The 24,704-nt window shown below is 39.9% G+C and overlaps 2 long non-coding RNA genes across 2 annotated transcripts; both read right to left on the reverse strand.

Annotated features, from left to right (window-relative positions):
• Positions 1-2,850: 2,850 nt before the first annotated feature.
• On the reverse strand, positions 2,851-7,377 carry LOC146796306 (uncharacterized). The gene is made up of 3 exons (XR_014969920.1): positions 6,796-7,377; positions 4,943-5,567; positions 2,851-3,715 (listed from the first exon to the last, which is right to left on the reverse strand). It is a non-coding gene; the product is annotated as an uncharacterized LOC146796306 (long non-coding RNA).
• A 3,247-nt stretch (positions 7,378-10,624) lies between these two features.
• Positions 10,625-14,522, reverse strand: LOC146796307 (uncharacterized). Its single transcript, XR_014969921.1, has 3 exons — positions 14,173-14,522; positions 12,322-12,945; positions 10,625-11,094 (listed from the first exon to the last, which is right to left on the reverse strand). It is a non-coding gene; the product is annotated as an uncharacterized LOC146796307 (long non-coding RNA).
• Between the last annotated feature and the right edge of the window lie 10,182 nt (positions 14,523-24,704).

Here is a 24,704-nt window from a genome sequence, read left to right on the forward strand (position 1 = left end):
GTAGTAGGAGGTGTAATGGCAACGTCCTTTGCACCACTGAAAGCATTGGGCTCCTTTTGAAAGTTGGCTGGAGTTACAAGAACACAAGGTATCCTAAACAGAAATACATCTCTAGTACCAGAGTAACATGCAAAGTGCAGGGAACCACGTTAAATGAGCTTCCCTACATGTGAAACTAAGTCAATCGCTCTAACTTAAGAAAACTCATTCCAGCCTCAAAGAAAGTAATTTCCCCTGAGGAAATACTGCTAGCACAAGTCTCAAAAGAAAGTTTTCTTAGCCTTGTAGACATTCATAGTGTTTGATAAACTATCATGACACTCATAGCGTCATACACATTGCTACAGTCTTCACAAATTCAATTTATACTGAAGACCCTACTAAAAGGTACTGAAAACCGTCAGATGCGATGAACTTCTTTTAATGACAAGCAAACTGAGTAAATCAGAGTTTGACTTACCATATAAATTGAAAACGGAGTAAAGAATGCTGATGGAGTTTTTTTTTATTTCGTCTCAGGAACGCAGTCATTCTCTTCTGCAACACTGCCTGCTGGTCATTCAATATATTCTGCAGATGAAAGGCTGATAAACAAGTTTTTTTTTTTTTTTTGGTCTCAGTAATGCACGGAAATTCTCTTCTGCACACTGCCTCTGCTGGTCACTCAATATATTCTGCAGATGAAAGGCTGAGGAACGAGGTTTTTTTTTTGGGTCTCAGCAACGCAGGGAAATTCTCTTCTGCAAACTGCCTCAATATATTCTGCAGATGAAAGGCTGAGGAACGAGGTTCTTTTTTTTTTTTTTGGTCTCAGCAATGCAGGGAAATTCTCGTCTGCAAACTGCCTCTGCTGGTCACTCAATATATTCTGCAGATGAAAGGCTTAGGAACGAGGTTTTTTTGGTCTCAGCAACGCAGGGAAATTCTCTTCTGCCCACTGCCTCTGCTGGTCACAATATAGTGTGCAGATGAAAGGCTGAGTAACAAGGTTTTTTTTGTTTTGTTTTTGGTCTCAGCAACGAAGGAAAATTCTCTTCTGCACACTGCCTCTGCTGGTCACTCAATATATTCTGCAGATGAAAGGCTGAGGAACGAGGTTTTTTTTTTTGGGTCTCAGCAACGCAGGGAAATTCTCTTCTGCAAACTGCCTCAATATATTCTGCAGATGAAAGGCTGAGGAACGAGGTTCTTTTTATTTTTTTTTGGTCTCAACAATGCAGGGAAATTCTCTTCTGCACACTGCCTCTGCTGGTCACTCAATATATTCTGTAGATGAAAGGCTGAGGAACGAGGTTCTTTTGGTTTTTTTTTGGTCTCAGCAACACATGGAAACTTGCTTCTGCACACTGCCTCTGCTGGTCATTCTATATATTCTGCAGATGGAAAAGTCCACTGTTAGTCAATTTTTAGAACTTGAATATTTCCAAAGTAATGTAACAACAAAAAACAGATCTTTATAAAGCATTGATAATTAATACTATGGAGTCTGTAATATTGTGAAAATCCACAGATCATTAAGAATTCTAAACTCAATTTTATTTTCCACCTAGCATACTCTCAATCCTAGGTCTTATTTGCTACCCCTCTCGAGACAACTCTAGCACCTATATTAGGACGTAGATAAAAAGATCTCATGGCCAGTCGAGTGACAGCATACCCTTCTCACTGAAAATCTTTTAGGTTATGGTACACCACTAGCAAATAAGTTATCTGATAAGTTGAGGTAGGAAGGTTTATGCTACGGTTAGTGGGAATAATAAAAACTATGAATAACAGATTCTAACATCTTCGTTTTTGCACATCCCTATCAGCTAACCTATAGAGAACTCAAGAATATTGGGATCGATCACACCTTCAAACAAATGTAGGAGCCTCAAATAATGCCCTAGTTTCTTTCATCTCAGAATGTTAATCTTCAGTTGGGCATCCTGTCTGGCCTGCTACCCATTGCAATACCATGATAAATATATTCCATTGTATGCTAAGCAATTGATTGTCCCTCATGTCAGATGACATCCTCCTGTAGCTTTATCGTGTTAGGGCACCACTTGACAAAGCGACCAGGGGACGATTACGAAGGAGAATGAGACCTCAGCAATTACGCGCAATATATCTATCTAAAATAAACACTGCAAGGCAAGTAGTAGGAGGTGTAATGGCAATGTCCTTTGCACCACTGAAAGCATTGGGCTCCTTTTGAAAGTTGGCTGGAGTTACAAGAACACAAGGTATCCTAAACAGAAATACATCTCTAGTACCAGAGTAACATGCAAAGTGCAGGGAACCACATTAAATGAGCTTCCCTACATGTGAAACTAAGTCAATCGCTCAAACTTAAGAAAACTCATTCCAGCCTCAAAGAAAGTAATTTCCCCTGAGGAAATACTGCTAGCACAAGTCTCAAAAGAAAGTTTTCTTAGCCTTGTAGACATTCAAAGTGTTTGATAAACTATCATGACACTCATAGCGTCATACACATTGCTACAGTCTTCACAAATTCAATTTATACTGAAGACCCTACTAAAAGGTACTGAAAACCGTCAGATGCGATGAACTTCTTTTAATGACAAGCAAACTGAGTAAATCAGAGTTTGACTTACCATATAAATTGAAAACGGAGTAAAGAATGCTGATGGAGTTTTTTTTTATTTCGTCTCAGGAACGCAGTCATTCTCTTCTGCAACACTGCCTGCTGGTCATTCAATATATTCTGCAGATGAAAGGCTGATAAACAAGTTTTTTTTTTTTTTTGGTCTCAGTAATGCACGGAAATTCTCTTCTGCACACTGCCTCTGCTGGTCAATCAATATATTCTGCAGATGAAAGGCTGAGGAACGAGGTTTTTTTTTTGGGTCTCAGCAACGCAGGGAAATTCTCTTCTGCAAACTGCCTCAATATATTCTGCAGATGAAAGGCTGAGGAACGAGGTTCTTTTTTTTTTTTTTGGTCTCAGCAATGCAGGGAAATTCTCGTCTGCAAACTGCCTCTGCTGGTCACTCAATATATTCTGCAGATGAAAGGCTGAGGAACGAGGTTTTTTGGTCTCAGCAACGCAGGGAAATTCTCTTCTGCCCACTGCCTCTGCTGGTCACAATATAGTGTGCAGATGAAAGGCTGAGTAACAAGGTTTTTTTTGTTTTGTTTTTGGTCTCAGCAACGAAGGAAAATTCTCTTCTGCACACTGCCTCTGCTGGGCACTCAATATATTTTGCAGATGAAAGGCTGAGGAACGAGGTTTTTTTTTTTTTGGTCTCAGGAACGCAGAGTCATTCTCTTCTGCAACACTGCCTGCTGGTCATTCAATATATTCTGCAGATGAAAGGCTGATGAACAAGTTTTTTTTTTTTTTTGGTCTCAGTAATGCACGGAAATTCTCTTCTGCACACTGCCTCTGCTGGTCACTCAATATATTCTGCAGATGAAAGGCTGAGGAACGAGGTTTTTTTTTTTGGGTCTCAGCAACGCAGGGAAATTCTCTTCTGCAAACTGCCTCAATATATTCTGCAGATGAAAGGCTGAGGAACGAGGTTCTTTTTTTTTTTTTTGGTCTCAACAATGCAGGGAAATTCTCTTCTGCACACTGCCTCTGCTGGTCACTCAATATATTCTGCAGATGAAAGGCTGAGGAACGAGGTTCTTTTGGTTTTTTTTTTGGTCTCAGCAGCACATGGAAACTTGCTTCTGCACACTGCCTCTGCTGGTCATTCTATATATTCTGCAGATGGAAAAGTCCACTGTTAGTCAATTTTTAGAACTTGAATATTTCCAAAGTAATGTAACAACAAAAAACAGATCTTTATAAAGCATTGATAATTAATACTATGGAGTCTGTAATATTGTGAAAATCCACAGATCATTAAGAATTCTAAACTCAATTTTATTTTCCACCTAGCATACTCTCAATCCTATGTCTTATTTGCTACCCCTCTCGAGACAACTCTAGCACCTATATTAGGACGTAGATAAAAACATCTCATGGCCAGTCGAGTGACAGCATACCCTTCTCACTGAAAATCTTTTAGGTTATGGTACACCACTAGCAAATAAGTTATCTGATAAGTTGAGGTAGGAAGGTTTATGCTACGGTTAGTGGGAATAATAAAAACTATGAATAACAGATTCTAACATCTTCGTTTTTGCACATCCCTATCAGCTAACCTATAGAGAACTCAAGAATGTTAGGATCGATCACACCTTCAAACAAATGTAGGAGCCTCAAATAATGCCCTAGTTTCTTTCATCTCAGAATGTTAATCTTCAGTTGGGCATCCTGTCTGGCCTGCTACCCATTTCAATACCATGATAAATATATTCCATTGTATGCTAGGCAATTGATTGTCCCTCATGTCAGATGACATCCTCCTGTAGCTTTATCGTGTTAGGGCACCACTTGACAAAGCGACCAGGGGACGATTACGAAGGAGAATGAGACCTCAGCAATTACGCGCAATATATCTATCTAAAATAAACACTGCAAGGCAAGTAGTAGGAGGTGTAATGGCAATGTCCTTTGCACCACTGAAAGCATTGGGCTCCTTTTGAAAGTTGGCTGGAGTTACAAGAACACAAGGTATCCTAAACAGAAATACATCTCTAGTACCAGAGTAACATGCAAAGTGCAGGGAACCACGTTAAATGAGCTTCCCTACATGTGAAACTAAGTCAATCGCTCTAACTTAAGAAAACTCATTCCAGCCTCAAAGAAAGTAATTTCCCCTGAGGAAATACTGCTAGCACAAGTCTCAAAAGAAAGTTTTCTTAGCCTTGTAGACATTCAAAGTGTTTGATAAACTATCATGACACTCATAGCGTCATACACATTGCTACAGTCTTCACAAATTCAATTTATACTGAAGACCCTACTAAAAGGTACTGAAAACCGTCAGATGCGATGAACTTCTTTTAATGACAAGCAAACTGAGTAAATCAGAGTTTGACTTACCATATAAATTGAAAACGGAGTAAAGAATGCTGATGGAGTTTTTTTTTATTTTGTCTCAGGAACGCAGAGTCATTCTCTTCTGCAACACTGCCTCTGCTGGTCACTCAATATATTCTGCAGATGAAAGGCTGAGGAACGAGGTGTTTTATTTTTTGGTCTCAGGAACGCAGAGTCATTCTCTTCTGCAACACTGCCTCTGCTGGTCACTCAATATATTCTGCAGATGAAAGGCTGATGAACAAGTGTTTTTTTTTTTTTGGTCTCAGTAATGCACGGAAATTCTCTTCTGCACACTGCCTCTGCTGGTCACTCAATATATTCTGCAGATGAAAGGCTGAGGAACGAGGTTTTTTTTTTTGGGTCTCAGCAACGCAGGGAAATTCTCTTCTGCAAACTACCTCAATATATTCTGCAGATGAAAGGCTGAGGAACGAGGTTCTTTTTTGTTTTTTTTGGTCTCAACAATGCAGGGAAATTCTCTTCTGCACACTGCCTCTGCTGGTCACTCAATATATTCTGCAGATGAAAGGCTGAGGAACGAGGTGCTTTTGTTTTTTTTTTTTGGTCTCAACAACACATGGAAACTTGCTTCTGCACACTGCCTCTGCTGGTCATTCTATATATTCTGCAGATGGAAAAGTCCACTGTTAGTCAATTTTTAGAACTTGAATATTTCCAAAGTAATGTAACAACAAAAAACAGATCTTTATAAAGCATTGATAATTAATACTATGGAGTCTGTAATATTGTGAAAATCCACAGATCATTAAGAATTCTAAACTCAATTTTATTTTCCACCTAGCATACTCTCAATCCGATGTCTTATTTGCTACCCCTCGCGAGACAACTCTAGCACCTATATTAGGACGTAGATAAAAAGATCTCATGGCCAGTCGAGTGACAGCATACCCTTCTCACTGAAAATCTTTTAGGTTATGGTACACCACTAGCAAATAAGTTATCTGATAAGTTGAGGTAGGAAGGTTTATGCTACGGTTAGTGGGAATAATAAAAACTATGAATAACAGATTCTAACATCTTCGTTTTTGCACATCCCTATCAGATAACCTATAGAGAACTCAAGAATATTAGGATCGATCACACCTTCAAACAAATGTAGGAGCCTCAAATAATGCCCTAGTTTCTTTCATCTCAGAATGTGAATCTTCAGTTGGGCATCCTGTCTGGCCTGCTACCCATTTCAATACCATGATAAATATATTCCATTGTATGCTAGGCAATTGATTGTCCCTCATGTCAGATGACATCCTCCTGTAGCTTTATCGTGTTAGGGCATCACTTGACAAAGCGACCAGGGGGACGATTACGAAGGAGGATGAGACCTCAGCAATTACGCTCAATATATCTATCTAAAATAAACACTGCAAGGCAAGTAGTAGGAGGTGTAATGGCAACGTCCTTTGCACCACTGAAAGCATTGGGCTCCTTTTGAAAGTTGGCTGGAGTTACAAGAACACAAGGTATCCTAAACAGAAATACATCTCTTGTACCAGAGTAACATGCAAAGTGCAGGGAACCACGTTAAATGAGCTTCCCTACATGTGAAACTAAGTCAATCGCTCTAACTTATGAAAACTCATTCCAGCCTCAAAGAAAGTAATTTCCCCTGAGGAAATACTGCTAGCACAAGTCTCAAAAGAAAGTTTTCTCAGCCTTGCAGACATTCAAAGTGTTTGATAAACTATCATGACACTCATAGCATCATACACATTGCTACAGTCTACACAAATTCAATTTATACTGAAGACCCTACTAAAAGGTACTGAAAACCGTCAGATGGGATGAACTTATTTTAATGACAAGCAAACTGAGTAAATCATAGTTTGACTTACCATATAAATTGAAAACGGAGTAAAGAATGCTGATGGAGTTTTTTTTTATTTCGTCTCAGGAACGCAGTCATTCTCTTCTGCAACACTGCCTGCTGGTCATTCAATATATTCTGCAGATGAAAGGCTGATAAACAAGTTTTTTTTTTTTTTTTGGTCTCAGTAATGCACGGAAATTCTCTTCTGCACACTGCCTCTGCTGGTCACTCAATATATTCTGCAGATGAAAGGCTGAGGAACGAGGTTTTTTTTTTGGGTCTCAGCAACGCAGGGAAATTCTCTTCTGCAAACTGCCTCAATATATTCTGCAGATGAAAGGCTGAGGAACGAGGTTCTTTTTTTTTTTTTTGGTCTCAGCAATGCAGGGAAATTCTCGTCTGCAAACTGCCTCTGCTGGTCACTCAATATATTCTGCAGATGAAAGGCTTAGGAATGAGGTTTTTTTGGTCTCAGCAACGCAGGGAAATTCTCTTCTGCCCACTGCCTCTGCTGGTCACAATATAGTGTGCAGATGAAAGGCTGAGTAACAAGGTTTTTTTTGTTTTGTTTTTGGTCTCAGCAACGAAGGAAAATTCTCTTCTGCACACTGCCTCTGCTGGTCACTCAATATATTCTGCAGATGAAAGGCTGAGGAACGAGGTTTTTTTTTTTTTTGGTCTCAGGAACGCAGAGTCATTCTCTTCTGCAAGACTGCCTGCTGGTCATTCAATATATTCTGCAGATGAAAGGCTGATGAACAAGTGTTTTTTTTTTTTTGGTCTCAGTAATGCACGGAAATTCTCTTCTGCACACTGCCTCTGCTGGTCACTCAATATATTCTGCAGATGAAAGGCTGAGGAACGAGGTTCTTTTGTTTTTTTTTTGGTCTCAGCAACACATGGAAACTTGCTTCTGCACACTGTCAAGAATTCCTGTCATACAAGGGAAACACGCCCTTATGTAAACAGGAGAGCTGTTACATAACTCAAGGGAAACACGCCCTTATGTAAACAGAAGAGCTGTTACATAACTCAAGGGAAACACGCCCTTATGTAAACAGGAGAGCTGTTACATAACTCAAGGGAAACACGCCCTTATGTAAACAGGAGAGCTGTTACATAACTCAAGGAAAACACGCCCTATAAAGGGAGGAACCGGGAGGTACAAGGCTGTCGGATATTGTGTTTACACCGACGTACCTGCTTCGTGAAGAGCAGTGTTCCGGAGTGGTGCTCCAGTAAGGCAAGAACGGAGGTAGGTCGAGTCGTTACTCCCTGGGCCGTGTCTTGCCCCATCGTCACCTGTGAAGGACCCGGAAGCTCTACCGGTCAACCATTGAGCTTCGCTTTTTGACTCGGCTGAGTCCAAGCGCAGTGGCGCTTTTGCTGGTTGGAGTCGTAACTCCCAACCCGGCCAGAGACACAGGGACTGCCAGCTGTAACGCACACCAGGAGGTGTTTGCCGCGTTACAGACTCGGAAGTCCACAGGATCGATCGAGCGGCTGCTCTCGGTTCAGTCTTCTTGCTTGTGATTGGGGTATCGGTGACGCATCACCAGGAGGTGACTCCGCGTCCCGGTGCAGTCTGAGGAAGAGGTTGAGCGGCTGCTCCCTTCAGGTAGAGACCCCGGCTGGGTGTTTCCCTGACTCCTCGATTCTCCCCAACACTCTTCGTGCCCCTCACAGCCTACCGATTGGCATTGTCGGCCATTTCATTTCTGCCCTCTGTTGGCATACGCCGGGATCGGCGTATATGCAGAGGACGGTTAGGACCATCCGTGCTGTGGGCTGGTAACGTACTTAGCCTGGAGGATTCCAGTGACTATAACTTTTGTTTGTTCTTTGTATTTTATTTGCCTTCATTAAAAGAACTAACCCTTCACAAGTGGTTGCGTCCTCATTGTCGTGTCTGTTAAACGATCCTGAGACGTTCAGGGCGTTACACACACTGCCTCTGCTGGTCATTCTATATATTCTGCAGATGGAAAAGTCCACTGTTAGTCAATTTTTAGAACTTGAATATTTCCAAAGTAATGTAACAACAAAAAACAGATCTTTATAAAGCATTGATAATTAATACTATGGAGTCTGTAATATTGTGAAAATCCACAGATCATTAAGAATTCTAAACTCAATTTTATTTTCCACCTAGCATACTCTCAATCCTATGTCTTATTTGCTACCCCTCTCGAGACAACTCTAGCACCTATATTAGGACGTAGATAAAAAGATCTCATGGCCAGTCGAGTGACAGCATACCCTTCTCACTGAAAATCTTTTAGGTTATGGTACACCACTAGCAAATAAGTTATCTGATAAGTTGAGGTAGGAAGGTTTATGCTACGGTTAGTGGGAATAATAAAAACTATGAATAACAGATTCTAACATCTTCGTTTTTGCACATCCCTATCAGCTAACCTATAGAGAACTCAAGAATATTGGGATCGATCACACCTTCAAACAAATGTAGGAGCCTCAAATAATGCCCTAGTTTCTTTCATCTCAGAATGTTAATCTTCAGTTGGGCATCCTGTCTGGCCTGCTACCCATTTCAATACCATGATAAATATATTCCATTGTATGCTAGGCAATTGATTTTCCCTCATGTCAGATGACATTCTCCTGTAGCTTTATCGTGTTAGGGCATCATTTGACAAAGCGACCAGGGGGACGATTACGAAGGAGGATGAGACCTCAGCAATTACGCTCAATATATCTATCTAAAATAAACACTGCAAGGCAAGTAGTAGGAGGTGTAATGGCAACGTCCTTTGCACCACTGAAAGCATTGGGCTCCTTTTGAAAGTTGGCTGGAGTTACAAGAACACAAGGTATCCTAAACAGAAATACATCTCTAGTACCAGAGTAACATGCAAAGTGCAGGGAACCACGTTAAATGAGCTTCCCTACATGTGAAACTAAGTCAATCGCTCTAACTTAAGAAAACTCATTCCAGCCTCAAAGAAAGTAATTTCCCCTGAGGAAATACTGCTAGCACAAGTCTCAAAAGAAAGTTTTCTTAGCCTTGTAGACATTCATAGTGTTTGATAAACTATCATGACACTCATAGCGTCATACACATTGCTACAGTCTTCACAAATTCAATTTATACTGAAGACCCTACTAAAAGGTACTGAAAACCGTCAGATGCGATGAACTTCTTTTAATGACAAGCAAACTGAGTAAATCAGAGTTTGACTTACCATATAAATTGAAAACGGAGTAAAGAATGCTGATGGAGTTTTTTTTTATTTCGTCTCAGGAACGCAGTCATTCTCTTCTGCAACACTGCCTGCTGGTCATTCAATATATTCTGCAGATGAAAGGCTGATAAACAAGTTTTTTTTTTTTTTTTGGTCTCAGTAATGCACGGAAATTCTCTTCTGCACACTGCCTCTGCTGGTCACTCAATATATTCTGCAGATGAAAGGCTGAGGAACGAGGTTTTTTTTTTGGGTCTCAGCAACGCAGGGAAATTCTCTTCTGCAAACTGCCTCAATATATTCTGCAGATGAAAGGCTGAGGAACGAGGTTCTTTTTTTTTTTTTTGGTCTCAGCAATGCAGGGAAATTCTCGTCTGCAAACTGCCTCTGCTGGTCACTCAATATATTCTGCAGATGAAAGGCTTAGGAACGAGGTTTTTTTGGTCTCAGCAACGCAGGGAAATTCTCTTCTGCCCACTGCCTCTGCTGGTCACAATATAGTGTGCAGATGAAAGGCTGAGTAACAAGGTTTTTTTTGTTTTGTTTTTGGTCTCAGCAACGAAGGAAAATTCTCTTCTGCACACTGCCTCTGCTGGTCACTCAATATATTCTGCAGATGAAAGGCTGAGGAACGAGGTTTTTTTTTTTTTTGGTCTCAGGAACGCAGAGTCATTCTCTTCTGCAACACTGCCTGCTGGTCATTCAATATATTCTGCAGATGAAAGGTTGATGAACAAGTGTTTTTTTTTTTTTTTGGTCTCAGTAATGCACGGAAATTCTCTTCTGCACACTGCCTCTGCTGGTCACTCAATATATTCTGCAGATGAAAGGCTGAGGAACGAGGTTTTTTTTTTGGGTCTCAGCAACGCAGGGAAATTCTCTTCTGCAAACTGCCTCAATATATTCTGCAGATGAAAGGCTGAGGAACTAGGTTCTTTTTATTTTTTTTTGGTCTCAACAATGCAGGGAAATTCTCTTCTGCACACTGCCTCTGCTGGTCACTCAATATATTCTGCAGATGAAAGGCTGAGGAACGAGGTTCTTTTGGTTTTTTTTTTTGGTCTCAGCAGCACATGGAAACTTGCTTCTGCACACTGCCTCTGCTGGTCATTCTACATATTCTGCAGATGGAAAAGTCCACTGTTAGTCAATTTTTAGAACTTGAATATTTCCAAAGTAATGTAACAACAAAAAACAGATCTTTATAAAGCATTGATAATTAATACTATGGAGTCTGTAATATTGTGAAAATCCACAGATCATTAAGAATTCTAAACTCAATTTTATTTTCCACCTAGCATACTCTCAATCCTATGTCTTATTTGCTACCCCTCTCGAGACAACTCTAGCACCTATATTAGGACGTAGATAAAAACATCTCATGGCCAGTCGAGTGACAGCATACCCTTCTCACTGAAAATCTTTTAGGTTATGGTACACCACTAGCAAATAAGTTATCTGATAAGTTGAGGTAGGAAGGTTTATGCTACGGTTAGTGGGAATAATAAAAACTATGAATAACAGATTCTAACATCTTCGTTTTTGCACATCCCTATCAGCTAACCTATGGAGAACTCAAGAATGTTAGGATCGATCACACCTTCAAACAAATGTAGGAGCCTCAAATAATGCCCTAGTTTCTTTCATCTCAGAATGTTAATCTTCAGTTGGGCATCCTGTCTGGCCTGCTACCCATTTCAATACCATGATAAATATATTCCATTGTATGCTAGGCAATTGATTGTCCCTCATGTCAGATGACATCCTCCTGTAGCTTTATCATGTTAGGGCACCACTTGACAAAGCGACCAGGGGACGATTACGAAGGAGAATGAGACCTCAGCAATTACGCGCAATATATCTATCTAAAATAAACACTGCAAGGCAAGTAGTAGGAGGTGTAATGGCAATGTCCTTTGCACCACTGAAAGCATTGGGCTCCTTTTGAAAGTTGGCTGGAGTTACAAGAACACAAGGTATCCTAAACAGAAATACATCTCTAGTACCAGAGTAACATGCAAAGTGCAGGGAACCACGTTAAATGAGCTTCCCTACATGTGAAACTAAGTCAATCGCTCTAACTTAAGAAAACTCATTCCAGCCTCAAAGAAAGTAATTTCCCCTGAGGAAATACTGCTAGCACAAGTCTCAAAAGAAAGTTTTCTTAGCCTTGTAGACATTCAAAGTGTTTGATAAACTATCATGACACTCATAGCGTCATACACATTGCTACAGTCTTCACAAATTCAATTTATACTGAAGACCCTACTAAAAGGTACTGAAAACCGTCAGATGCGATGAACTTCTTTTAATGACAAGCAAACTGAGTAAATCAGAGTTTGACTTACCATATAAATTGAAAACGGAGTAAAGAATGCTGATGGAGTTTTTTTTTATTTCGTCTCAGGAACGCAGTCATATTCTCTTCTGCAACACTGCCTTTGCTGGTCACTCAATATATTCTGCAGATGAAAGGCTGAGGAACGAGGTGTTTTTTTTTTTTGGTCTCAGGAACGCAGAGTCATTCTCTTCTGCAACACTGCCTGCTGGTCATTCAATATATTCTGCAGATGAAAGGCTGATGAACAAGTGTTTTTTTTTTTTTGGTCTCAGCAATGCACGGAAATTCTCTTCTGCACACTGCCTCTGCTGGTCACTCAATATATTCTGCAGATGAAAGGCTGAGGAACGAGGTTTTTTTTTTTGGGTCTCAGCAACGCAGGGAAATTCTCTTCTGCAAACTGCCTCAATATATTCTGCAGATGAAAGGCTGAGGAACGAGGTTCTTTTTTTTTTTTTTTGGTCTCAACAATGCAGGGAAATTCTCTTCTGCACACTGCCTCTGCTGGTCACTCAATATATTCTGCAGATGAAAGGCTGAGGAACGAGGTTCTTTTGGTTTTTTTTTTTGGTCTCAGCAGCACATGGAAACTTGCTTCTGCACACTGCCTCTGCTGGTCATTCTATATATTCTGCAGATGGAAAAGTCCACTGTTAGTCAATTTTTAGAACTTGAATATTTCCAAAGTAATGTAACAACAAAAAACAGATCTTTATAAAGCATTGATAATTAATTCTATGGAGTCTGTAATATTGTGAAAATCCACAGATCATTAAGAATTCTAAACTCAATTTTATTTTCCACCTAGCATACTCTCAATCCTATGTCTTATTTGCTACCCCTCTCGAGACAACTCTAGCACCTATATTAGGACGTAGATAAAAAGATCTCATGGCCAGTCGAGTGACAGCATACCCTTCTCACTGAAAATCTTTTAGGTTATGGTACACCACTAGCAAATAAGTTATCTGATAAGTTGAGGTAGGAAGGTTTATGCTACGGATAGTGGGAATAATAAAAACTATGAATAACAGATTCTAACATCTTCGTTTTTGCACATCCCTATCAGCTAACCTATAGAGAACTCAAGAATGTTAGGATCGATCACACCTTCAAACAAATGTAGGAGCCTCAAATAATGCCCTAGTTTCTTTCATCTCAGAATGTTAATCTTCAGTTGGGCATCCTGTCTGGCCTGCTACCCATTTCAATACCATGATAAATATATTCCATTGTATGCTAGGCAATTGATTGTCCCTCATGTCAGATGACATCCTCCTGTAGCTTTATCGTGTTAGGGCACCACTTGACAAAGCGACCAGGGGACGATTACGAAGGAGAATGAGACCTTAGCAATTACGCGCAATATATCTATCTAAAATAAACACTGCAAGGCAAGTAGTAGGAGGTGTAATGGCAATGTCCTTTGCACCACTGAAAGCATTGGGCTCCTTTTGAAAGTTGGCTGGAGTTACAAGAACACAGGGTATCCTAAACAGAAATACATCTCTAGTACCAGAGTAACATGCAAAGTGCAGGGAACCACGTTAAATGAGCTTCCCTACATGTGAAACTAAGTCAATCGCTCTAACTTAAGAAAACTCATTCCAGCCTCAAAGAAAGTAATTTCCCCTGAGGAAATACTGCTAGCACAAGTCTCAAAAGAAAGTTTTCTCAGCCTTGCAGACATTCAAAGTGTTTGATAAACTATCATGACACTCATAGCATCATACACATTGCTACAGTCTACACAAATTCAATTTATACTGAAGACCCTACTAAAAGGTACTGAAAACCGTCAGATGGGATGAACTTATTTTAATGACAAGCAAACTGAGTAAATCATAGTTTGACTTACCATATAAATTGAAAACGGAGTAAAGAATGCTGATGGAGTTTTTTTTTATTTCGTCTCAGGAATGCAGTCATTCTCTTCTGCAACACTGCCTGCTGGTCATTCAATATATTCTGCAGATGAAAGGCTGATAAACAAGTTTTTTTTTTTTTTTTGGTCTCAGTAATGCACGGAAATTCTCTTCTGCACACTGCCTCTGCTGGTCACTCAATATATTCTGCAGATGAAAGGCTGAGGAACGAGGTTTTTTTTTTGGGTCTCAGCAACGCAGGGAAATTCTCTTCTGCAAACTGCCTCAATATATTCTGCAGATGAAAGGCTGAGGAACGAGGTTCTTTTTTTTTTTTTTGGTCTCAGCAATGCAGGGAAATTCTCGTCTGCAAACTGCCTCTGCTGGTCACTCAATATATTCTGCAGATGAAAGGCTTAGGAACGAGGTTTTTTGGTCTCAGCAACGCAGGGAAATTCTCTTCTGCCCACTGCCTCTGCTGGTCACAATATAGTGTGCAGATGAAAGGCGGAGTAACAAGGTTTTTTTTGTTTTGTTTTTGGTCTCAGCAACGAAGGAAAATTCTCTTCTGCACACTGCCTCTGCTGGTCACTCAATATATTCTGCAGATGAAAGGCTGAGGAACGAGGTTTTTTTTTTTTTTGGTCTCAGGAACGCAGAGTCATTCTCTTCTGCAACACTGCCTGCTGGTCATTCAATATATTCTGCAGATGAAAGGCTGATGAACAAGTGTTTTTTTTTTTTTGGTCTCAGCAATGCACGGAAATTCTCTTCTGCACACTGCCTCTGCTGGTCACTCAATATATTCTGCAGATGAAAGGCTGAGGAACGAGTTTTTTTTTTTGGGTCTCAGCAACGCAGGGAAATTCTCTTCTGCAAACTGCCTCAATATATTCTGCAGATGAAAGGCTGAGGAACGAGGTTCTTTTTTTTTTTTTTTGGTCTCAACAATGCAGGGAAATTCTCTTCTGCACACTGCCTCTGCTGGTCACTCAATATATTCTGCAGATGAAAGGCTGAGGAACGAGGTTCTTTTGGTTTTTTTTTTTGGTCTCAGCAGCACATGGAAACTTGCTTCTGCACACTGCCTCTGCTGGTCATTCTATATATTCTGCAGATGGAAAAGTCCACTGTTAGTCAATTTTTAGAACTTGAATATTTCCAAAGTAATGTAACAACAAAAAACAGATCTTTATAAAGCATTGATAATTAATACTATGGAGTCTGTAATATTGTGAAAATCCACAGATCATTAAGAATTCTAAACTCAATTTTATTTTCCACCTAGCATACTCTCAATCCTATGTCTTATTTGCTACCCCTCTCGAGACAACTCTAGCACCTATATTAGGACGTAGATAAAAAGATCTCATGGCCAGTCGAGTGACAGCATACCCTTCTCACTGAAAATCTTTTAGGTTATGGTACACCACTAGCAAATAAGTTATCTGATAAGTTGAGGTAGGAAGGTTTATGCTACGGTTAGTGGGAATAATAAAAACTATGAATAACAGATTCTAAAAACCTTCGTTTTTGCACATCCCTATCAGCTAACCTATAGAGAACTCAAGAATGTTAGGATCGATCACACCTTCAAACAAATGTAGGAGCCTCAAATAATGCCCTAGTTTCTTTCATCTCAGAATGTTAATCTTCAGTTGGGCATCCTGTCTGGCCTGCTACCCATTTCAATACCATGATAAATATATTCCATTGTATGCTAGGCAATTGATTGTCCCTCATGTCAGATGACATCCTCCTGTAGCTTTATCGTGTTAGGGCACCACTTGACAAAGCGACCAGGGGACGATTACGAAGGAGAATGAGACCTTAGCAATTACGCGCAATATATCTATCTAAAATAAACACTGCAAGGCAAGTAGTAGGAGGTGTAATGGCAATGTCCTTTGCACCACTGAAAGCATTGGGCTCCTTTTGAAAGTTGGCTGGAGTTACAAGACAGCATTGGGCTCCTTTTGAAAGTTGGCTGGAGTTACAAGAACACAAGGTATCCTAAACAGAAATACATCTCTAGTACCAGAGTAACATGCAAAGTGCAGGGAACCACGTTAAATGAGCTTCCCTACATGTGAAACTAAGTCAATCGCTCTAACTTAAGAAAACTCATTCCAGCCTCAAAGAAAGTAATTTCCCCTGAGGAAATACTGCTAGCACAAGTCTCAAAAGAAAGTTTTCTCAGCCTTGCAGACATTCAAAGTGTTTGATAAACTATCATGACACTCATAGCATCATACACATTGCTACAGTCTACACAAATTCAATTTATACTGAAGACCCTACTAAAAGGTACTGAAAACCGTCAGATGGGATGAACTTATTTTAATGACAAGCAAACTGAGTAAATCATAGTTTGACTTACCATATAAATTGAAAACGGAGTAAAGAATGCTGATGGAGTTTTTTTTTATTTCATCTCAGGAACGCAGTCATTCTCTTCTGCAACACTGCCTGCTGGTCATTCAATATATTCTGCAGATGAAAGGCTGATAAACAAGTTTTTTTTTTTTTTTTGGTCTCAACAATGCAGGGAAATTCTCTTCTGCACACTGCCTCTGCTGGTCACTCAATATATTCTGCAGATGAAAGGCTGATAAACAAGTTTTTTTTTTTTTTTGGTCTCAGTAATGCACGGAAATTCTCTTCTGCACACTGCCTCTGCTGGTCAATCAATATATTCTGCAGATGAAAGGCTGAGGAACGAGGTTTTTTTTTTGGGTCTCAGCAACGCAGGGAAATTCTCTTCTGCAAATTGCCTCAATATATTCTGCAGATGAAAGGCTGAGGAACGAGGTTCTTTTTTTTTTTTTTGGTCTCAGCAATGCAGGGAAATTCTCGTCTGCAAACTGCCTCTGCTGGTCACTCAATATATTCTGCAGATGAAAGGCTGAGGAACGAGGTTTTTTGGTCTCAGCAACGCAGGGAAATTCTCTTCTGCCCACTGCCTCTGCTGGTCACAATATAGTGTGCAGATGAAAGGCTGAGTAACAAGGTTTTTTTTGTTTTGTTTTTGGTCTCAGCAACGAAGGAAAATTCTCTTCTGCACACTGCCTCTGCTGGTCACTCAATATATTCTGCAGATGAAAGGCTGAGGAACGAGGTTTTTTTTTTTTTGGTCTCAGGAACGCAGAGTCATTCTCTTCTGCAACACTGCCTGCTGGTCATTCAATATATTCTGCAGATGAAAGGCTGATGAACAAGTTTTTTTTTTTTTTTGGTCTCAGTAATGCACGGAAATTCTCTTCTGCACACTGCCTCTGCTGGTCACTCAATATATTCTGCAGATGAAAGGCTGAGGAACGAGGTTTTTTTTTTTGGGTCTCAGCAACGCAGGGAAATTCTCTTCTGCAAACTGCCTCAATATATTCTGCAGATGAAAGGCTGAGGAACGAGGCTCTTTTTTTTTTTTTGGTCTCAACAATGCAGGGAAATTCTCTTCTGCACACTGCCTCTGCTGGTCACTCAATATATTCTGCAGATGAAAGGCTGAGGAACGAGGTTCTTTTGGTTTTTTTTTTGGTCTCAGCAGCACATGGAAACTTGCTTCTGCACACTGCCTCTGCTGGTCATTCTATATATTCTGCAGATGGAAAAGTCCACTGTTAGTCAATTTTTAGAACTTGAATATTTCCAAAGTAATGTAACAACAAAAAACAGATCTTTATAAAGCATTGATAATTAATACTATGGAGTCTGTAATATTGTGAAAATCCACAGATCATTAAGAATTCTAAACTCAATTTTATTTTCCACCTAGCATACTCTCAATCCTATGTCTTATTTGCTACCCCTCTCGAGACAACTCTAGCACCTATATTAGGACGTAGATAAAAACATCTCATGGCCAGTCGAGTGACAGCATACCCTTCTCACTGAAAATCTTTTAGGTTATGGTACACCACTAGCAAATAAGTTATCTGATAAGTTGAGGTAGGAAGGTTTATGCTACGGTTAGTGGGAATAATAAAAACTATGAATAACAGATTCTAACATCTTCGTTTTTGCACATCCCTATCAGCTAACCTATAGAGAACTCAAGAATATTGGGATCGATCACACCTTCAAACAAATGTAGGAGCCTCAAATAATGCCCTAGTTTCTTTCATCTCAGAATGTTAATCTTCAGTTGGGCATCCTGTCTGGCCTGCTACCCATTTTAATACCATGATAAATATATTCCATTGTATGCTAGGCAATTGATTGTCCCTCATGTCAGATGACATCCTCCTGTAGCTTTATCGTGTTAGGGCACCACTTGACAAAGCGACCAGGGGACGATTACGAAGGAGAATGAGACCTCAGCAATTACGCGCAATATATCTATCTAAAATAAACACTGCAAGGCAAGTAGTAGGAGGTGTAATGGCAATGTCCTTTGCACCACTGAAAGCATTGGGCTCCTTTTGAAAGTTGGCTGGAGTTACAAGAACACAAGGTATCCTAAACAGAAATACATCTCTAGTACCAGAGTAACATGCAAAGTGCAGGGAACCACGTTAAATGAGCTTCCCTACATGTGAAACTAAGTCAATCGCTCTAACTTAAGAAAACTCATTCCAGCCTCAAAGAAAGTAATTTCCCCTGAGGAAATACTGCTAGCACAAGTCTCAAAAGAAAGTTTTCTTAGCCTTGTAGACATTCAAAGTGTTTGATAAACTATCATGACACTCATAGCGTCCTACACATTGCTACAGTCTTCACAAATTCAATTTATACTGAAGACCCTACTAAAAGGTACTGAAAACCGTCAGATGCGATGAACTTCTTTTAATGACAAGCAAACTGAGTAAATCATAGTTTGACTTACCATATAAATTGAAAACGGAGTAAAGAATGCTGATGGAGTTTTTTTTTATTTCGTCTCAGGAACGCAGTCATTCTCTTCTGCAACACTGCCTGCTGGTCATTCAATATATTCTGCAGATGAAAGGCTGATAAACAAGTTTTTTGTTTTTTTTGGTCTCAGTAATGCACGGAAATTCTCTTCTGCACACTGCCTCTGCTGGTCAATCAATATATTCTGCAGATGAAAGGCTGAGGAACGAGGTTTTTTTTTTGGGTCTCAGCAACGCAGGGAAATTCTCTTCTGCAAACTGCCTCAATATATTGTGCAGATGAAAGGCTGAGGAACGAGGTTCTTTTTTTTTTTTTTGGTCTCAGCAATGCAGGGAAATTCTCGTCTGCAAACTGCCTCTGCTGGTCACTCAATATATTCTGCAGATGAAAGGCTTAGGAACGACGTTTTTTGGTCTCAGCAACGCAGGGAAATTCTCTTCTGCCCACTGCCTCTGCTGGTCACAATATAGTGTGCAGATGAAAGGCTGCGTAACAAGGTTTTTTTTTGTTTTGTTTTTGGTCTCAGCAACGAAGGAAAATTCTCTTCTGCACACTGCCTCTGCTGGTCACTCAATATATTCTGCAGATGAAAGGCTGAGGAACGAGGTTTTTTTTTTTTTGGTCTCAGGAACGCAGAGTCATTCTCTTCTGCAACACTGCCTGCTGGTCATTCAATATATTCTGCAGATGAAAGGCTGATGAACAAGTTTTTTTTTTTTTTTTTGGTCTCAGTAATGCACGGAAATTCTCTTCTGCACACTGCCTCTGCTGGTCACTCAATATATTCTGCAGATGAAAGGCTGAGGAACGAGGTTTTTTTTTTTGGGTCTCAGCAACGCAGGGAAATTCTCTTCTGCAAACTGCCTCAATATATTCTGCAGATGAAAGGCTGAGGAACGAGGTTTTTTTTTTTTTGGTCTCAGGAACGCAGAGTCATTCTCTTCTGCAACACTGCCTGCTGGTCATTCAATATATTCTGCAGATGAAAGGCTGATGAACAAGTTTTTGGTTTTTTTTTTGGTCTCAGTAATGCACGGAAATTCTCTTCTGCACACTGCCTCTGCTGGTCACTCAATATATTCTGCAGATGAAAGGCTGAGGAACGAGGTTTTTTTTTTTGGGTCTCAGCAACGCAGGGAAATTCTCTTCTGCAAACTGCCTCAATATATTCTGCAGATGAAAGGCTGAGGAACGAGGTTCTGTTTTTTTTTTTTGGTCTCAACAATGCAGGGAAATTCTCTTCTGCACACTGCCTCTGCTGGTCACTCAATATATTCTGCAGATGAAAGGCTGAGGAACGAGGTTCTTTTGTTTTTTTTTTTGGTCTCAGCAACACATGGAAACTTGCTTCTGCACACTGCCTCTGCTGGTCATTCTATATATTCTGCAGATGGAAAAGTCCACTGTTAGTCAATTTTTAGAACTTGAATATTTCCAAAGTAATGTAACAACAAAAAACAGATCTTTATAAAGCATTGATAATTAATACTATGGAGTCTGTAATATTGTGAAAATCCACAGATCATTAAGAATTCTAAACTCAATTTTATTTTCCACCTAGCATACTCTCAATCCTATGTCTTATTTGCTACCCCTCTCGAGACAACTCTAGCACCTATATTAGGACGTAGATAAAAAGATCTCATTGCCAGTCGAGTGACAGCATACCCTTCTCACTGAAAATCTTTTAGGTTATGGTACACCACTAGCAAATAAGTTATCTGATAAGTTGAGGTAGGAAGGTTTATGCTACGGTTAGTGGGAATAATAAAAACTATGAATAACAGATTCTAACATCTTCGTTTTTGCACATCCCTATCAGCTAACCTATAGAGAACTCAAGAATATTGGGATCGATCACACCTTCAAACAAATGTAGGAGCCTCAAATAATGCCCTAGTTTCTTTCATCTCAGAATGTTAATCTTCAGTTGGGCATCCTGTCTGGCCTGCTACCCATTTCAATACCATGATAAATATATTCCATTGTATGCTAGGCAATTGATTGTCCCTCATGTCAGATGACATCCTCCTGTAGCTTTATCGTGTTAGGGCACCACTTGACAAAGCGACCAGGGGACGATTACGAAGGAGAATGAGACCTCAGCAATTACGCGCAATATATCTATCTAAAATAAACACTGCAAGGCAAGTAGTAGGAGGTGTAATGGCAATGTCCTTTGCACCACTGAAAGCATTGGGCTCCTTTTGAAAGTTGGCTGGAGTTACAAGAACACAAGGTATCCTAAACAGAAATACATCTCTAGTACCAGAGTAACATGCAAAGTGCAGGGAACCACGTTAAATGAGCTTCCCTACATGTGAAACTAAGTCAATCGCTCTAACTTAAGAAAACTCATTCCAGCCTCAAAGAAAGTAATTTCCCCTGAGGAAATACTGCTAGCACAAGTCTCAAAAGAAAGTTTTCTTAGCCTTGTAGACATTCAAAGTGTTTGATAAACTATCATGACACTCATAGCGTCCTACACATTGCTACAATCTTCACAAATTCAATTTATACTGAAGACCCTACTAAAAGGTACTGAAAATCGTCAGATGCGATGAACTTCTTTTAATGACAAGCAAACTGAGTAAATCATAGTTTGACTTACCATATAAATTGAAAACGGAGTAAAGAATGCTGATGGAGTTTTTTTTTATTTCGTCTCAGGAACGCAGTCATTCTCTTCTGCAACACTGCCTGCTGGTCATTCAATATATTCTGCAGATGAAAGGCTGATAAACAAGTTTTTTTTTTTTTTGGTCTCAGTAATGCACGGAAATTCTCTTCTGCACACTGCCTCTGCTGGTCAATCAATATATTCTGCAGATGAAAGGCTGAGGAACGAGGTTTTTTTTTTGGGTCTCAGCAACGCAGGGAAATTCTCTTCTGCAAACTGCCTCAATATATTCTGCAGATGAAAGGCTGAGGAACGAGGTTCTTTTTTTTTTTTTTGGTCTCAGCAATGCAGGGAAATTCTCGTCTGCAAACTGCCTCTGCTGGTCACTCAATATATTCTGCAGATGAAAGGCTGAGGAACGAGGTTTTTTGGTCTCAGCAACGCAGGGAAATTCTCTTCTGCCCACTGCCTCTGCTGGTCACAATATAGTGTGCAGATGAAAGGCTGAGAAACAAGGTTTTTTTTGTTTTGTTTTTGGTCTCAGCAACGAAGGAAAATTCTCTTCTGCACACTGCCTCTGCTGGTCACTCAATATATTCTGCAGATGAAAGGCTGAGGAACGAGGTTTTTTTTTTTTTGGTCTCAGGAACGCAGTCTCATTCTCTTCTGCAACACTGCCTGCTGGTCATTCAATATATTCTGCAGATGAAAGGCTGATGAACAAGTTTTTTTTTTTTTTTTGGTCTCAGTAATGCACGGAAATTCTCTTCTGCACACTGCCTCTGCTGGTCACTCAATATATTCTGCAGATGAAAGGCTGAGGAACGAGGTTTTTTTTTTTGGGTCTCAGCAACGCAGGGAAATTCTCTTCTGCAAACTGCCTCAATATATTCTGCAGATGAAAGGCTGAGGAACGAGGTTCTTTTTTTTTTTTTGGTCTCAACAATGCAGGGAAATTCTCTTCTGCACACTGCCTCTGCTGGTCACTCAATATATTCTGCAGATGAAAGGCTGAGGAACGAGGTTCTTTTGGTTTTTTTTTTGGTCTCAGCAGCACATGGAAACTTGCTTCTGCACACTGCCTCTGCTGGTCATTCTATATATTCTGCAGATGGAAAAGTCCACTGTTAGTCAATTTTTAGAACTTGAATATTTCCAAAGTAATGTAACAACAAAAAACAGATCTTTATAAAGCATTGATAATTAATACTATGGAGTCTGTAATATTGTGAAAATCCACAGATCATTAAGAATTCTAAACTCAATTTTATTTTCCACCTAGCATACTCTCAATCCTATGTCTTATTTGCTACCCCTCTCGAGACAACTCTAGCACCTATATTAGGACGTAGATAAAAACATCTCATGGCCAGTCGAGTGACAGCATACCCTTCTCACTGAAAATCTTTTAGGTTATGGTACACCACTAGCAAATAAGTTATCTGATAAGTTGAGGTAGGAAGGTTTATGCTACGGTTAGTGGGAATAATAAAAACTATGAATAACAGATTCTAACATCTTCGTTTTTGCACATCCCTATCAGCTAACCTATGGAGAACTTAAGAATGTTAGGATCGATCACACCTTCAAACAAATGTAGGAGCCTCAAATAATGCCCTAGTTTCTTTCATCTCAGAATGTGAATCTTCAGTTGGGCATCCTGTCTGGCCTGCTACCCATTTCAATACCATGATAAATATATTCCATTGTATGCTAGGCAATTGATTGTCCCTCATGTCAGATGACATCCTCCTGTAGCTTTATCATGTTAGGGCACCACTTGACAAAGCGACCAGGGGACGATTACGAAGGAGAATGAGACCTCAGCAATTACGCGCAATATATCTATCTAAAATAAACACTGCAAGGCAAGTAGTAGGAGGTGTAATGGCAATGTCCTTTGCACCACTGAAAGCATTGGGCTCCTTTTGAAAGTTGGCTGGAGTTACAAGAACACAAGGTATCCTAAACAGAAATACATCTCTAGTACCAGAGTAACATGCAAAGTGCAGGGAACCACGTTAAATGAGCTTCCCTACATGTGAAACTAAGTCAATCGCTCTAACTTAAGAAAACTCATTCCAGCCTCAAAGAAAGTAATTTCCCCTGAGGAAATACTGCTAGCACAAGTCTCCAAAGAAAGTTTTCTTAGCCTTGTAGACATTCAAAGTGTTTGATAAACTATCATGACACTCATAGCGTCCTACACATTGCTACAGTCTTCACAAATTCAATTTATACTGAAGACCCTACTAAAAGGTACTGAAAACCGTCAGATGCGATGAACTTCTTTTAATGACAAGCAAACTGAGTAAATCATAGTTTGACTTACCATATAAATTGAAAACGGAGTAAAGAATGCTGATGGAGTTTTTTTTTATTTCGTCTCAGGAACGCAGTCATTCTCTTCTGCAACACTGCCTGCTGGTCATTCAATATATTCTGCAGATGAAAGGCTGATAAACAAGTTTTTTGTTTTTTTTGGTCTCAGTAATGCACGGAAATTCTCTTCTGCACACTGCCTCTGCTGGTCAATCAATATATTCTGCAGATGAAAGGCTGAGGAACGAGGTTTTTTTTTTGGGTCTCAGCAACGCAGGGAAATTCTCTTCTGCAAACTGCCTCAATATATTCTGCAGATGAAAGGCTGAGGAACGAGGTTCTTTTTTTTTTTTTTGGTCTCAGCAATACAGGGAAATTCTCATCTGCAAACTGCCTCTGCTGGTCACTCAATATATTCTGCAGATGAAAGGCTGAGGAACGAGGTTTTTTGGTCTCAGCAACGCAGGGAAATTCTCTTCTGCCCACTGCCTCTGCTGGTCACAATATAGTGTGCAGATGAAAGGCTGAGTAACAAGGTTTTTTTTGTTTTGTTTTTGGTCTCAGCAACGAAGGAAAATTCTCTTCTGCACACTGCCTCTGCTGGGCACTCAATATATTCTGCAGATGAAAGGCTGAGGAACGAGGTTTTTTTTTTTTTGGTCTCAGGAACGCATAGTCATTCTCTTCTGCACACTGCCTCTGCTGGTCACTCAATATATTCTGCAGATG

Source organism: Triturus cristatus, chromosome 10 (assembly GCF_964204655.1).
Source record: "Triturus cristatus chromosome 10, aTriCri1.1, whole genome shotgun sequence".
Classification (NCBI taxonomy): domain Eukaryota; kingdom Metazoa; phylum Chordata; class Amphibia; order Caudata; family Salamandridae; genus Triturus; species Triturus cristatus.